This window comes from Hemicordylus capensis, chromosome 5, assembly GCF_027244095.1.
Source record: "Hemicordylus capensis ecotype Gifberg chromosome 5, rHemCap1.1.pri, whole genome shotgun sequence".
In the NCBI taxonomy this organism is placed as follows: domain Eukaryota; kingdom Metazoa; phylum Chordata; class Lepidosauria; order Squamata; family Cordylidae; genus Hemicordylus; species Hemicordylus capensis.
This window is the reverse complement of record NC_069661.1, coordinates 157,977,603-157,994,779: the sequence shown is the minus strand read 5'-3', so window position 1 is coordinate 157,994,779 and position 17,177 is coordinate 157,977,603. Positions and strand designations below refer to the sequence as shown.

At 41.2% G+C, this 17,177-nt stretch overlaps 1 protein-coding gene across 7 annotated transcripts in view; it reads right to left on the bottom strand.

Moving 5' to 3' along the window:
* The window catches only part of TAFA5 (TAFA chemokine like family member 5), a 501,003-nt gene that overhangs the window by 147,863 nt on the left and 335,963 nt on the right, over window positions 1–17,177 (bottom strand). The window lies entirely within an intron of this gene.

Genomic DNA, 17,177 nt, shown 5'->3' with positions numbered 1-17,177 from the left:
GAGCTTCAAGAGCTGGGAACCTGCGGAATTCCTGAGCTTGTCTTGTGAAAGCCCCTAGAAGCTCTTCAACTCAAATAAGCTGAAGTTTCAGCAGACATCTTTATAGATTATCCATAAACCTTCCCCTTATTCTATGTCAATGATAGGAGTCTCATCCGAACATTAGTTCTAACTACAACAGGAGTTCATGTGCTGCACAATCCCCTGGAGCCTTAAACATTAGCTGTCAGAGGCTTTTGCACAGCTTTTTGTGAGCTGTGATTGTTGTCCAGGACCTGGACAAAAGCATGGATAGAAGTTTGAGGAGCAGCTTAAAGCAATTTATTTCTTGCTGTTGACAATTCAGCACTCTTAAGAAAGTTACAATTTCAAACTTCAACTTCACTACACACAAGCAATCTGTCCCCATTATCATCTTCATTTCTATACCTGCAAAAAAGAGTGCATGGGGGGGTGATACTATACCTTCAAACTATAACAACAACAACAACAACACAACAACAACAACATAAGGCATAATTCTTCCATGTAGAGGCACAACTCCCACATGAAAGAGTCCTGTGGAGCACAACAGAGTCCAATAGCTTTCCCTTCTGGTACGTGCTAAATGCATGTTGAGAGAGAGAATGAAAAAGCCTCTATACTCTGTGGAGATATAATGCAGGCACATGCATTTGTGCAGGGAAGGATCATCATGCTATGTTGTTATCATATCTGTGAAATGTAGGGAAAGGATAACATAAGTATTATATGTAATATAAGCATCTTGGCCAAAAGCAAAAACTGACCTCGACAAGCATATTATTTCTCATGTCTTTATAAAGAACAGTCCTTTAGCTACATATTCCATTTCATGTAAAGGAGGATGGGAGGAGGCAGCGGCAGCAGCAGTTTGCATGTTCAAAGTGTATTCCGGGGCTGAAGTGTGTTGGCAGTTAAATTAGAGGTGCACCCAAGCAAATTAAAGCTTTTCTGAAGAGCTAACGGGAGGGGAAAAAGCAACAGTATTTAAAATTAGAACCCCTTTTCAAAGCTGAGAACAAATATAAATGAGGAAATCTAGAATGTGACTTTCTAGCAGAGCTTTTAGCCCTGAAAGTCTCTCTTGGAAGCGCACAGCCCACTGCAGGTTATGAAAGGTGATATTCATGCAGCTAGAATCACAAAACGTCTGGGGTGGAGAGGCAGAAGGATTCAGGAAAGGGGCTGTTCAATAAGAGTGCTAAGATGGTTGAATGGAATGATTTGATCTAATATTCTTTATGTAATGTGGAATTAGTTTGGTTGACTTCAGCAGAAGCCCCTGAGGAGCCATTCCATACTTACTGTTCATGTAGCTTTGGTAACTGTCAATTTTTCCCTTAAATGAACCTTACTAAATACGTTGTCCCATAAAGATTTAATATATAATATGCTTGCCAAATGTAAAGATGAAGTACAGAATATTCAGTCACCAACCTTATTCTGGCTGTTAGTTTAATTCGAAAATGATACCCCCCCCTTTTTTTTGGCAGAAATCTTGTAATAAAGTAAAAGAACTGAAAGATTTCTGATGTTTTCAATGTTTGTGTGAAGATATAAGGAAGTTACTAGCTGACTCAGTGCAGAGCATCTGCACCCCTAGTTCTCCTTGTCCCCCCACCACAACAGATCCAGTTCCCTGCCCAGTCTTCATTTCATCTCCACCCCTTCAGCCATTCTCTCCACATCCCTTCAGCCAGTTCATTGTTCTCTGATCATATCCCTTCGGCCAGTTCACTCTCCCCCTCCCCACATCCCTTCAGCCATTTCATTCTCTCCCCCCTCCCTCCGTCCTGCTGACTGCTCAGCTGTCCTCCACATGAAGAGGCAGGTGGTTGGGGACAGCATGTGCTCTCCCTCCAGCTTTCAGTGGTGCCGACATCTCCTCCTCCTCAGCCTCCCTCCGAGCCAGCCTGCCAAGGAGGGAGGGAGGTCGCCATGGGAGGTCGCCAAGAGCTGCCATGCATGGGATTAGTCATGGGTACTCATTAGAGAATTATATATAGACTAGTATTTTTAAGCCCGTTATGATAACGGGAGCTAGCTTTCTATCCCGTCTTTTCTGTCTCTCTCTCTCTCTTTCTGTCTCTTTTTTTTCCCCTTGTCCCCTCTCTCTTTTTGTTTTTGTTGTTGTTGTTGTCTCTGTTTTTGTTCTTCCTTATTTTGCTTATACTTTTTTGGGGTGTGTGTGTGTGGATGAATAACGGCCAAAATGGCCCATGAGAAGGTGGCCACCCCCGCCTATCGCCCTCCCGCGCACCCAGCTGCCGGAGCCCACCTTACCCGCTCCAGCCCGAAGGAGAAGAGAGGAACTCGGGAACAGAGCTACTCTCTGTGTTAAGCTGCTGCCCATACTGTCGCAATGGACGCAATAGGCGTCCTTTGCGTCCATAGCGGCAGTTTGAGCAGTGACTTAGCACAGAGAGGAGCTCTGCTCGTGAGCTCCTCTCTTTTCCCTCGGGCTGGAGCGGGTAAGGTGGTCTTCGGCAGCTGGGTGGGCGGGAGGGCGATAGGCGGGGGCGGCGACCTTCTCATGGGCCATTTTGGCCCTTAATCTTTTTTGGGGGGGAGTGGGGAAGGTGATTTTGGGCAGCTGGGAGGGCGGGTGAGCAGGCGGGGGCGACGGCTGTGAGCGGGCGGGGGCCTCGTTGGCGGCTTCGCCGCCACCTCGCCCAGCTTCCCTGTCCCCCGTCTCGGTCTTCCCCCGCCGCCATTGCCCTCGCCTTTTTCAGGGCGGCCGCTTCTGGTTGCCTCGGCCTCCTCTTGCCGTGCCGCAGCTCATGGCCGAGGCGGCGGCTCTGCCGCCACCTCGGCCACTTTCCCCCGCCGCCACACACCGGCTAATGGCCGCCCGTGGCTGTGGGACACTGGTGTCTGCAGTCCTGTGTCCCTTGGGCTCTTCTGGGCCTGCGCTTCGCGCAGGCCCAGAACAGCCCAGGGAGGCAGGGACGCAGATCCCCAATGTTCCAAAGCCACGGCCACTCACTTAGCCTTTTATTATATAGGATATAGATATAGATCTCTCTCTAGAGAGAGAGAGAGAGAGATGGGGTTATCTTAGATGTTAGGAAATCTTGTCTCAGTGAGGGAGACAACATAACTCAACATCATTGAGTTTATACCTGGAAATATTTTGTGTGGGGAAGCTTGATTATCCACAGCTACAACTGGAACGATTAAGAACTGCTCTTAATACTTATGTCCACATAAACAAATATATGCGTATATGTTTCCTAAATGTTCATTTTAAAATTTTGATTGTGCACACCTTGAGACTTTTGTTACAGGCAGCATACAAATGCAATCATTCAATAAAACTAAATAATAGTGAAGTAGTGTTGATGACTGCCATTCTGAGTAAGCAATAATACCAAAGTCTGAAGAGAACTCTTGAAAACTCAGGTCTGCAAGAGAAGTAAGACTGAAGTACACATTATATCTCTTCAGTTAGTAAAAACGTAGCACAAAATAATTGGTAGGGAAACTGCCTCAGTTTTTAACAGGCACTAGCATAGCCAATTGTGTCAGTAGTAGTAGTAGTAGTAGTAGTAGTTATTGTCATTGTCCTTTGTGTGCATTGGTGCAAATCCCATGTACAAGCACTCCAGGGAACAGTGATATTGTTATACAGCTCATTGCTACATACATAGACACTTTTACAAATTCCATCTAAAACTAACTGAAGCTGGTGACTAGATGCAAGACAAAGGCCCGTGATTAGTCATAAATTTCTAGCTGTAATCTTGCTTCCAAAGACACATTAGAAATCTAGATAAAATTCCTTCATCATCATCAAGACCATCTAGTAGGTTTGGTTCCTGACATGTTCCTGTCCTTTTTTCTTTTTTCTTTTTTTTGGAGGGGGAGTGGGGGTCACTGAAGTGACATATATAAGAAACAGAAGAATGATGAGAGACAGGGAAGCTGACTGGTAGCTGCTGCAGTGGCAGTTTGGGGCATAGGATAAGAGTAAAGGAGTTCTACACCATGGAGGGGCCTGGGTGACAGAGAGCAAGCCGGCCAGGGGCTTTTACACACAGCAGGTAAAGCTCCGGGGGGTAAATGTTGAGCGAAGCCACTTCAAATTACACTCGCAGCATGAGGGATTCAGCCCCTCCCCTCCGCTCTTGTCTTTTCTTTTGGTTCAGGTTCACATTGCACACCTCTGTGTTTTCCTTCTAGCCAATGGGGAGGGAAAGAGAGAGAGCGCACACTCCTTGGGTAGGAACACAATGTTGCCTTCAAAACCTCATATCCTAGACTGGAAGTATTTGTATACAACTAACAGATTTCTTCCATTTTTTCCAACACATGTATGGTGTTTTAACCATCAAAAACCTTAATCAAGCAGACTACTATTGTTCAAAAAAGTCAACTTGAGCAAACACAGATAATGTGTTTAATGTGTCTTGCTTTTGTAACTAGAACTTAAAGAGTTTGCTTCCTGCAGCTAGGCAAGCCTGCTCGATTTGCATTTCTAAAGAGCTATATCTTCATTCCTAAAGAGTGTTTCCCTCTTATCATGTAAATGATTCTACATCAGTTCTGCTCCCTATTTGCTCTGGCATTTTCAGAAAACTCTCTTAAAACCAGCATTTTAAAAACCCAGAAATACATTGAGATAAACTAGAATTCGGAAGACAAAGCCTGATTTGTGTGTGGAGTGCTTCCATGCAGTGTTCCCTCTCAGGCGTGTGAGCACAGTTACATATTTTTTGAAGTCCACTCAGTTAATTTTAGATCCCGCTCAGGTTGAATCAGGAAGGCCCCATTATGAATGTATGTGCACACACACTGCTGCCCAGAACAAAATTAATTCCACACACAGATGAAAAAAAATTAGAGAGAATACTGCTTCCAAGGACCTCAAATGGACTTTGGGTTAGGTTTGGCTGGTGTGTGAACGCACGCACTCTCCGCCGAAGAAGACCTGCAGTAACAGCCCTGTGTGGAAATGCTCCAGCAGTTGCAGCATAGCAATGGGAAAGGAGAGATAGCAGTTGATCCCTGTTCCTTGACTCTATCTCATGTCTCCAAAGGAAAAGTATCTGGAGCTGGGAGGGCCAAGAAGATGAAGATAGGAGCAGAGCAGGAGGGGGGTTGTAGTCAAATGTGTGGAGAGTAAAGGTCCTTAATCTTTCTTTAGGGGGGCTGTTCTTTTTTGGGGAGGGGGGACTCAGATCCAGAGATATCAGACGGATCTGTGGCATCACTTAAGGTACGGATAAAAGCACCACCACCACCTGTGCCAAGGAAGATTCCATCTGCCTTGTAATCCCTGCTCGCATTCTCAGGCAGGTCCCTATTTTCATTAGTACAGGTTGAGTATCCCTAATCCGGACATCCAAAATACTCCAAAATACAGAAACCACCATGGCGTGCGCCCGCAGCACCAACCCGTTGCGGCTTAGTTTTCATTACATTTACAGCTACTTGTAGTTATAGTAAATTTAATGCTTATTCGTTTTTATACTTTAAATAAAACCTAAAAAAAAAAAAATTCAGTGTACAGTAACCTTTTGTGTTTAGACTTGGATCCCATGCACAAGATATCTCATTACAAATATGCAAATATTCAAAAATCCAGAAAAGTCCAAAATCTGGAACACTTCTGGTCCCAAGCAGTTTGGATAAGGGATACTCATCCTGTAAAATGTTGGAAGGTATGCTGCTCTGACCAGCACAGCTAGTGGAGAAAACACAATGCAAATCCTAGAGCCAGGTACTGCGTCCTTGAAGCTACCACTGGCGACTCTTCCCAGTCAGCTGCAAAATATTCCAACTGGGAATAAGGATGTACCAATGGTAGTTTCACAGCTGCAATCTCTAGCTGTGGGATTAACTAAAGTTCAGCTGCCAACACTGGTGGTAATATCTGTTTCTATATGTTTATTGTGGGGAGGTGGCTGCACTGACATACCTGCCAATGTGTCCCTATTTTCCCATTCACCTGAATGGGAAAATAGGGACATGTTGGCAAGTATGCACTGGCATAGTATAGAACTTGTTGGATCATCAAACCATAACTGTGGAAATAATTGGTATGTGTCTTATCCTTTTTTAAAGACTGTGAATCCTTTTGGCACAGAGAACCATATTATTTTTAAAAAATGTAAATAAGTAAAATAAGTTTTTTCATTACTTAAAATATGTATATGTCTTTCAAAATGTTTGTTGAAAAAAGGTATATTAATATCTGTAGTAGTATGTTGGCAAATTATGGCAATGTGCATACTTTAGTTATCACTATCATTTTTATCAGATTGGTTAAAAGCAGGGGCGTAGCTATAATTGAACAGATGGATTCAAAGAAACCTCCCCGCCCAGCTCCAGCCCTTCCTATTTTTTTCATTATCTCCCTCACTCCAAGAGGCCACTGGGGACAGGGGCAAACACAGACCCCCTCTCCCCTAGATATGCCCCTGGTTAAAAGGAAATTTCAGTCTTTAATTGGATCTTGATAGAAACACTTACATTGCAAGAATAGAAAAAGAAACAATTAGCTTTAGAACCTTTTATAAGAGCACTGCAAGCCCAAAGGTCAGAAATTCTTTTTTAAAGTTCATATTCTCAGGATTGCAACCAAAGCCTATAGGCGGTACAAAGTCACATTTAAATATCAGACAATAGGCAGCGCATGCTTTCTCTAAGGGTTTTCTTCTGGCACACCACCACCCATCTTCCACTGGATCACGACATTCTTTACTACATTACTACATCAAAAGATTCAGATGTCAGGCTGCAGCACCTTGTAAAGCAAACTAAATGTTAACGCCAGTCGCAGGCTTTTATTTTAAACTGCAGTAGTGCTACACTCACTTTTTAAAAGTGTTGGGACATTGCATTTTCCAACAACAGCAATGAAACGTAAAAGCAGCACAACCATTTTGGCCGAACAGCACCTACTATTATTATTACAATGTGACATTCCTATGGTAAACTTCAATCCTAGCAAACTTAAACACACCTTTATTAAATTTTTTCAGCTACCGAGCATTAAAATGTGATTTCTTTCATAGGAACCAGCTGCTAAAAATGCTGTTTTTACTTCATATTCCACTCCTACGGACAAACAATGTGATATAGAAGTGTTCTGATTAGTCTGTTTTTATTTATAAAAAGCAATTCCCTTAATACAATTTTAGGGATCACATTTTGTCTCTCTGTGTGTACATGTGCACACACAGATCAGGTAAGTGGAGGTGGGGTATGGAGATGCCAACCCATTTCATAATAAAATTCTCTTTTCGTCAATACAGCTGGGTTTGCACAACATGTAGGAGCTCAACTTGCCTTTGTGAAAACTCAGAGAAAAGCCTAGAAACCTAATCATCCATTTCAGTCTTCTACAGATTGTCTTCTACATTGATTTTAGACATCAGTTGTGTTCTTTATGATCAGCACAATAATGTCTATGGTTTTCATAGAATGCTAACTGCAGAACCATTAGCAATACAAAATTGAGTCAGAGAAGCATGCAGGTATACACAGTGTTTTCTAAATACACAGATAAGACCAAAAGCCAGTACACTGTAAAAATGGGAAAGCATCCAAAAGAAACATTTCTGGTGTTCTTGGACATAAATATTTATCCACCAATGCAAAAGAATGTGTCATTTCTTTGCAAGCAATGAATTTACTCAGGGAGCATAAAAGAGAAGAAGTCAAGCTAGGTTGCGGAAAAGAACACTACCAGGAAGCTGAACTAATCACCTTTTCTGCTGTCAAGGAGAAATAAGCCTGTTCCAGAACTTCAGTTATCTCCCTGCCCAATCACCCATAGAGCAAAAAAGCAACCAGGAATGGAAGAAGTACCATCAGAGAACATGCCAGTTTTCATTGCCAGTGGATGCATGTGATAAATGAAAGCAACTAGGTCATAAGCTTGTGCCACACTTGTCTTGTCAAACCTGCACACCTTTCCTACTTACTTTTACTCTCAGAAAAAGAGAACTGGCTTAATTAACTTCCTAATAACCATAATGGACAATGATGTGCAGTAGATGGTTGCTTGGTGAAAACGTGGTGTGGGAAAACAGCAGGAATTCTATTAGAGATAAACTTGCTTAATTCTTTAATTATCTCTTTTTGATCAAAAGCAGCTCACTTGTAAAGAATTTGGGAAGAAAAATAAGTAATGAGCCCTTTACTTTCCACAGATTGCACTGACTGCTTGACATAATTGGAGGCAGAAATTGGTGATGAGGTAGGAGAAATGATAGCAGTGATTGGGTGCATGCCACTAAAGCTCATGATGATAAAGGCTGCTAACAGCAACAGCAGTTGTCAGCTTAGGGCATACACATTCCAACTAGTGCACTCCACACTCAGTGTCTATTGCTCAGAATCCAAGAATATTGCAGTTCAAATTGTCAAAACAGATAGCTGTGGTTATCCAAAAAAATCTTTGTCTTCACTTCCCATTTATTGTTAACTAATTAACCTTATGCCTAGTTTTTGCATTAGAAGAATGTAGCAAATGACTTTCCTGAATCTTAAAATGCATTTTCTCATCCTTTATTTAATCTCTACCATTCGTTCCCTACCATCTCTATCTAACTCACTTATTTTTCTTTCCTTCATACAATCTCCATTTTTGTATTCCCCTAAAAACACATCCCAACTACACTAATGTTTAACTAATGTTTTACTTTCTGTTTTTATTTTGTTGTAAACTTCCCAGAGACACAAGTTTTGGGCGGTATAAAATATGTCAATTAATTAATTAAATAATTAATTAAATAAATAAAAATACAGCCCATCCCAAGGTTCTCTCTTGTATCTGCTTTATATGGTTCGTTGTTTCTCTGAGGCTGCAATCCTAACCACATTACTTGGGAGGAGCTAGCCCAACTGAACTTCCACAGGAATATGCATAAGATCACCTTTATGTTTTGGCTTCACTAACACATATCTATGTGGATGGATGCTGCTGTGCAACTGGTCTGCATATTATGCACTGTAGTAGGCTTTGATTATGCTACAAGTGTCAGAAGTGTTTCTGTCACTGGGTTACACCATGTTTCTTTTTAAACAACTTATTTTTCTTAGGGAATTGCTCATCCTACAAAGGTACTAGAAAAATCTTAGCTATCTGTTGCTAATATCTGACTGGCATGCCCTATGAAACACCAAGTGGTGAAAGTTCTTCTAATCTAAATTCATACTTGTTGGTGGTGATAGGCTTAAGAATTGTCAGGAAGACACCAACAGGATCCCTTGAACAAGTAGACTAGGATTATTGCAGGGAGGTAGTTGGTACACAGTATTTTATGATGCTAGGGAGTATTACTTCCTGGGATGGGGAACTTTGTTCTGGCATATAAATTGCATGCAGTGATGCTAAATAACATAAAATCAAAACCTCTGAGGAAACAAAAAAGAAACCATGGCGGACATCCACAGCAGTGATCTCAGGCAGAAAGAGCCTTGTCTTAATGCAGCCAGAGGCTTTTCAAGCAACAGAGCATGAACAGGGAGTGGGAAGCCATTTTTCCTGATCTCCCCTGCCTCCTGAAGTGGCCTGTGTCTTTCAGAAATGATTCTTGGGGACATATCTTTAAAAGGTAAAGAGCATTTCTGGAGTGCCACCCCTCACATTCTCCTACATTCACTTGGGAAGCCTCTGGCTGTGAAGATACCGCTCTTAGATGCCAACCATTGTAAGTAGGGATTACTGGGTAGGATCCTCACTAAGCTAGTCATAGCTAAACACCACTGAAATAAATGAGACAAACTCATGATAAACGTATATACACTACCATTAATTTCAATGGGACTTAGTCATGATATGTCCCTACATAGAATGACTCAGATCCAGGTGCTGCAGCTACAGGCTTCCTGAGCAGCAGAAAACATGTTGGGGGTGGGGTGGTAAAGGGAGTAAATAAGGATTTGCCTCTGTTGAGGAACAGTCTCTGTTAAGAAACAATTCTGTTAGAAGAATGCAATAGTTTCATTAACTGTTATTTCTGATATCTCTGCATTTCTTTCAAAGATATACAACGAGGGGTGTCTGAGCCAGCTCGGGTCAAGCAGGGCTAAATGTCAAGCCAGTTCGGCTCAATGGATTCAAGGTCAAACTGAGCCCGGTTTGAACCGAGCTGGCTCAGAACTATACTGGTAAAGGGGAATCCAGTGAGGATTCCCCTTTACCAGTACAGGAAAGCAGGGGGCTTTGCTAAGAATAGAGGGGGTGGGAGGGGAGTAAATATGTACTTACAAGTACAAGCCATGGCTGCAGTGGCGGGGGCAGCTCTCCCCCACCCTCGCTGGCCTCCCCCTGAGTAGCCTGGACCAGCGGCAGCCCGGTTCAGGTTTTCTCTGGCCCAGTTCGGACCTGCATGGGGTGCATTTCACTGACCTCCATGCACAGAGGCCATTTGCGTGATCACAGTTTGTGTGGTCATACATATGGCCATTTTGCATGCATGGAGGTCAGTAAAATGGGACCCATGCATATACAGAGGCCTGAACTGGGCCAGAAAAGGCCCAAACCAAGCCGCCGCCAGCCTGACCTACTCAGGGGGGGAGCAGTAGGGGTGTGGGGAAGCCTCCACTGCTGCCACCCCCACTGTTGATCTCGGCAGACACAACTTGTACTTGTAAGTACATATTTACTCCCTCCTACCCCCTCTATACTTCGCAATGCCCCCCTGTCCTTAAAATGATAAAGGGGACTCCTCACCAGATTCCCCTTTACCAGTATAGCTTAGAGGCGGTTGAGCTGCCTTGGTTCAAACTCAAACCAGGTTCTCAAACTGCAACTGAGCTGCATTGGGTTGGCTTGAATCTGGTTCAGATTCAAGCTGAACCAGCAAATCCAGTTTTGTGCACATCCCTATGTACAACCTGCTCTTTAATTGAATAAACTTTGGCAGCTTACAACAGAAAAATAATGGGCAGGATCTAGATAAGGTAAGTTTGGAGTTGAAGAATACCTTTATATACAATTCCTACCATAAAATAACTTACACAGGAACCTCGAGGGGGTCCTGATACAGTAAAACTGAAAAAACATGTATGCATGTTGCAAGTCTGTTGCTTTTCTGATACATTGGCCCAAGGTTTTTAGGTTCCATATTTAATCCCCAAATCCTTCTTGCTAAAATGCTTCAGTTATCTCACTGTACCTTAAATCCTCACAAGCATTCTCAAGTCTGAACATGACCTCATCATTTATTTATTTAATTTGTCGTTCACTCCAGAAGAATAGTTGAAGGATGATACAGATAACTTAAAAGTAACAAAGTCATTTCTTGTCATGGAACCGAACAGGAACCTATGTATGCAGAGATTCAAAAGCATTCTGGAAAAAACCTCAGTACACTCATACTCACTTTAATCAATCAGCATGATTATGATCAGGTCAAGATACAATAGTAGTACTATAAGTTATTCTCTGTATGCAATTGTAAATAAAATCAAGAGTATATTATGAAATACTGTAGGTACATGGTACCTTAGATCTTGGACATTTTTAGCTACTGTCTGCACCAGAGTGAATGAATTGTCTGCTGCTCCCCAGGACCCCAAATCCTGATCCCAATAACCTCTTCCCTATTCCTGCAGAATTCCTGCAGAATAGTCTAACACCAAGTATGTATTTCTCAGGCTAAATTGACAAAGAATTAAAGGAAATAGATTACTACATTATCATCACGTTCTTCTGTACATTACTACTGAAGTATCTTCTCTGTTCATTTTTACAGGCAAGTTGCTAAACAATTAGATTGATTATTGAAGTATAAGGGTTCAAGAAATCAAAATGACCATTGCAAAAAAAACAAAGGCAGTTAAGATAAGAGTAGATTATATATGTACTAGGGATAGGAAAGCCTTCTTAATTTCAAGTAACAGACATCTGTGTGAATAAATTAGTGGTAGTGGGCTGGTATAAGTGCCACTAAGTAGATGTGTTTCGACATACGAGATTGAGCTGGAATTACCCTAACTTCTGGATTGAAACTTAAACTGAGTTTACAGAGGTGAAATGCAGAAAAACAACACATTTTAATTGTAAACCAAGCTTGCTGAATATAGAACTGCTGAGAGATAAACAAACATAATTGGATACTAAATGGTTATATTACATGTAAACTATTAAGTATTCCAGTGTTTCTACTCTGAAACAATGTGGTGGTGCTGAAATATTATTAAGCATTCTCCTCCAACATTTCACCAAGGAAAATGTATAGGGGCATGACCAGGGAGCGGCGTACAATGTTGACTACAAGCATGCCACAAATGGAACTCAAATAATGAAGTGCAAGCTGAGAACCCTCTGAAGTGATCAGACTCCCCTCCCCCTAAGGAGTTAACAAGAAGTTAGTCCTTTCTTGACTGACAGGCTGGTGAATTCCAGGGCTCAGCCAATCAGCTCACCAGGTGGGTGAGAGCTGTTGTGAGGAAGAAGGAAGTTTCTTGGTTAGAGAAGGTTATGTGGCCATGGAGGATGGTGGCAGGAGAATGACTCTGCCAGATCCCTGAAAGACATGAGAGCAGGAAACGTGAATTCTTAACTGGTGAGTTCTTTGGTGAGTTCAAGGGGAAAGGGAAGTTTAGTCTAAGGGAAAGTTTGTTTAGTCAGACTTTGCATTAGAATTTCTATTTCTTTGGTGTGTATATTTTGTATATTACTGATACTGCTTTATTATAGTTTACCTGCAACATAATTGAAATAAGAAACACTAGCCTACACTCATCCTATCTAGGGTGTTGCAAAAGACTCTATAAACATTCAAACATGCCTAAGACAACCTATTTTTTCAATATACTAAGTATTCTTAACTGTGTCTAAAAAAGCTAGAAAGTCTCAGACAGAAGCAATCTGCAGTACTTGAATAAAAAATGATTTTTGTATTTATCCAAAAGCAAAATAAAGAGTTTTCCCAGGGATTCCACCCCAAGACCCAGGAAGTTAAAGCTCTGTCGATAAGGAGGCGTAGTGGCAGCAGCCTTTTGAACCTACCGATAATACAGGGTAGTTTTAGGAGAAGCCTAGCCAAGCAGCTCAGCAGGGATGATTCAGCATTTCTTTCTCTCAGGTGAGCTTGCTCTGAGACAAAAACTTTAATTCACTATACCCTCCAATATCTCATAGATGAAAATAGGGATATACACATAACAAACAATTCTCATACCACTGATCAAGCCCTACCCACTATTACATATGGCTGAAGACTCGATACCACCTCCTTTATACTGTGCCCTAGTGTGTACCCATTTTAAAGCAAGTGAGCTAGTGATGCAATGCATCCACCTGCTCACCTGGAGATGTAATGTCTAGAGACCATAGGAAGATAAACCACCTAATGGCATAGTGAGGAAGTAACTTGCCTATGGAGCAAGAGGTTACTGGTTCGAATCCCCGCTGGTATGTTTCCCAGACTATGGGAAACACCTTTATTGGGCAGCAGCGATACAGGAAGATGCTGAAACGCATCATTTCATACTGCATGGGAGTTGGCAATGGTAAACCTCTCCTGTATTCTACGAAAGAAAACCACATGGCTCTGTGGTCGCCAGGAGTTGACACTGACTCAACGGCACAACTTTACTTTATGGGAAGATAGCTGGGGAAAAGTAGAAGTAATCCGTAAAAGGCAAAAATGGGACAGAATAGGGGTACTGGTTTACTACACATCAGAGGCATTGCTAGGTACTTAAAAAAATATGGGGCATGGGCCCACAGCTCTTCTTCTAATAATTAAATTCAGTCATACCACCACACAAGAATAAGTAGATATGTTTTTTAAAAAGAAGTCTTTAATATTATAATACAGCATCAATGAAAATATAAGAAGCAGAGAGGTGAGGCTAGGAGCTCTCTCACATCTTCGGTGAAATTGCCTTCACTGCTGCACTTCCTTTCTAGGAAAGGTCATGGAGGAAGGAGGTAGCTGATGCAATTTGGGGCTGTTAGCAATTCATGGGGGCCTTTGCCCCATGGGCCACCCCAATGATGCCTCTGCCATAGACAAATCTTAACAAAAGGGACAATCTCTGATAAATAGCAATAGTTGTAGTCTACATATTAAAATCATCGTGATGTAATACTTACAAAATGTTTTACCTTGATTTCATGCAATGCACTTGCAATTTCTCACCAACAGATTAATTTCCAGCTTTATGCATATACTTATAATAAAACCTGGTATTCATTCTCTCCTTGTATGCTTATTCTTTTAAGCAGTTATCTAGAGTATACATATCATTCAGTGCACCCTGGAGTTTGCTCTTAGTAAGATAAACAACAGACAGATGCATAGGGAACACACCTAAGTTTGAACTTGTCATATTTATCCAATCTGCTGATCTGTACAGATGGAGCACTGCAGTAGTTGGCCAGGCTTCAAATAACTGTGCAAATAGTTACAGTGGACAAGAAGTCTTCGGACTGTGTTTGTCTCTTATTCCTTACTCCTGGCAAACCTCCTTCAAGATCTCCAAGATCTTTCCCACTCTAAGTTGGAATCATAACTATAAGCCAACAAAGCAGAGAAGGTTCCTGGGTGTCTGCTTTGATGAGTGACCCATTATGAATTGCATTGAAAAAGACCAAATATAAATATCTACAAACACCAAAGATTCACACATAAGTAGCTTTCCTCCTTTATTATTTAGGATGGGACTGACTCTGTTTCTACCACAATCCCTTGTTTTGGTAGTAGTAGAACTACTACTTGTGTAGTAGGAAGGATCTACCTACTACCTGAGCATATTAGGAAGCTTGTTTAGGATCTACATTTCACAGGACAAAGGTATATCGTTAACAGTCCTCTTGCTATGCAAATTGGTTTAAACATAGGATCAGCAATACAGAAATATGGTTTCTTATTCTTAGTTTGGCACATTGTTTGACTTCACAAGTCATTTAAATTCATCACGCAATATCTAACGTATTTATTATCAGTTTTACTATGATCATTAAGAAACTGCAAGTATTAATTACCATGTATGGAAGATCCTACAGAACAGCAAAGTAGTTATATAGCCAGTTTTAAAATTATGTCTATGAAATTAAACCCCTTTGTCTAACTAAAAATAACCAAATATCAGGAAATGATTGAAAACCTGCAGGTGCAATAACAGCTGCTATAATGAGAATGCCATCCAACACCATGTAGTACAGAGGATGTGGTTCAGGGCATTACGATTTCATGACCTTTTTAAAGTGGACTGGCTTGTATGTACAATTGACTACGGTGAACAAATGAGTACTGATAAAAAACAAAACTATAAGAGGTCCCAAAAGACATGTAATATAATAATGGCCAAGCAACATCACGTTTGGGGGTATTTTGCTGGAATCAACATGTGGAATTCTGCAGTGGACATCCCAGTGCTTACATAGTTCATGTTTCAAAGCCAAAGAGCAAAAAAGATGAATGTGCCCGTGCCACAAAAACAAACATTTAAAAAAGCTATCTAAAAAGCAGAAAATGCAAGGCTTGACAAATCCCAATCACCAGGGAACCATGGTGCCTAGGATAGGATATTCAATGGTAGAGGGTTTTGTTTTTTTTTAAAATATTCATTTATGCCAGGGAGGCCTGTTTCTGTTCTTTCTATGCTACTTGTAAATGGGATAAAATGCCATCTCCCTCCACAGTGTCCATCACTAAATCCTATAATTTTGTCAAATATCCATTGCCTCCCTCCAAAATTTCTGAGCAGCCTCTTAGATCCAAACAAAATTTTTAAGACCTGCTCTAAATTAACTCTAACAATCGCCTTCTCTGTGTGTCATAATACAATAGAAATAATTTACCAGTGTACCTATATGCTGGCAACTTATAGAAAAGTATCAGATTTGAAAGGGGCATGAAATAACTGTGTTTGACAAGTCAAAGTTTCCTTGATTATATAGGTTGTAAAAACACAAAGAATGCTTGAGAGAAGCAATTCTACAAAAGGTTATGCATTTGAGAGAGAGGAGCTCGTTTGGACAAGATGCTCCAGTGCGATACTGAGTATTGTTTTTGTTACTGCTTTAGGGTATTATTATGCTGTTCTTATTTTTTAAATTGTGGTTTTAATTTTAAGGTGCTTTGTTGGATGGATCTATAGAAAACCCAATGTCCATGCCTTCTAAGTGGGAATTTTATATAGGCCCAGTTCGGATGACACTTACAATTAGCTGAGGTTGGCATTTCTCATTGTCCAAATGTAGGGAAATGCCGCAATTGCAATTCCATTGCCACCTCCAAATCACAGATTGAACCCTCAGTTTGAAGTTTGGTACGTTGCTGGAAGTGGAGCTCTGTCGACCCCACTGTATAGTTTGAAATCACTAACCTGGGGTTTTGCAGAAGCTCCTCCTGCAAGCACATCCCCTCTCATATCAGAACTAACGGTTGATGGGCAAGAGATGTGCTCAGTGGAAGAGGAAGAAGGAGGGGGAATGCAGGTGGAGTCAATGGAACTGCAGCTGTCAGATTGCGGTATGATTCTTGCCTTCTGAGGTTAACCATAGGTAAGCCTACCCACTGTTTCACTTTTTGTTCAAATGGGCCCATAATATAAAATTCATTTTAGCCACGAAGTTGATCAAAACTGGTAATTTCATATTATAGATCTCTAGCAATGCGTAACTAAATATCAACTTTCTGTTTCTAAACAGACAACAACACAGTATTTTAAAAAGAAAGGAGGTATCTAAATTTGTGCTGCAGCATTCATTTAGAAATGAAAGAAGCCAAAAAACAAAAACAAAAAAAACAAAAAACACAACCACCACCAACTGTTAATTATTCTGAATTTCCAGTTAGTAATTAAATAGAGGAACAGCTGCAACACACAAGATAGAAGACTTAAAATGTTAATGAAACTAATAAAGATGAAAAGTTGAATAATGCAGATATAGAGATTATTTAGGGCTATTGATCATAACACATTGTTTGAGTGTGTGATAAAGGATGTCTCAACCACCAATTCAGCCAAGCAATTGTTTGAGGCAACAAAAGGGAAGAGGCAGAATTCCAAAAACACAGTCCTGAAGAATAGTTGGGGTGGGGGTGGGTGAGATGTAGGATGAAGCTGGGGGCTTTTATTATGCATATATCTCATATTATCATACACGATCCCATCCTTATCTAATGCACACTGGTGGAGTGTATGGAGTCAAATGTGCATACATGGAGGCACAGAGATCC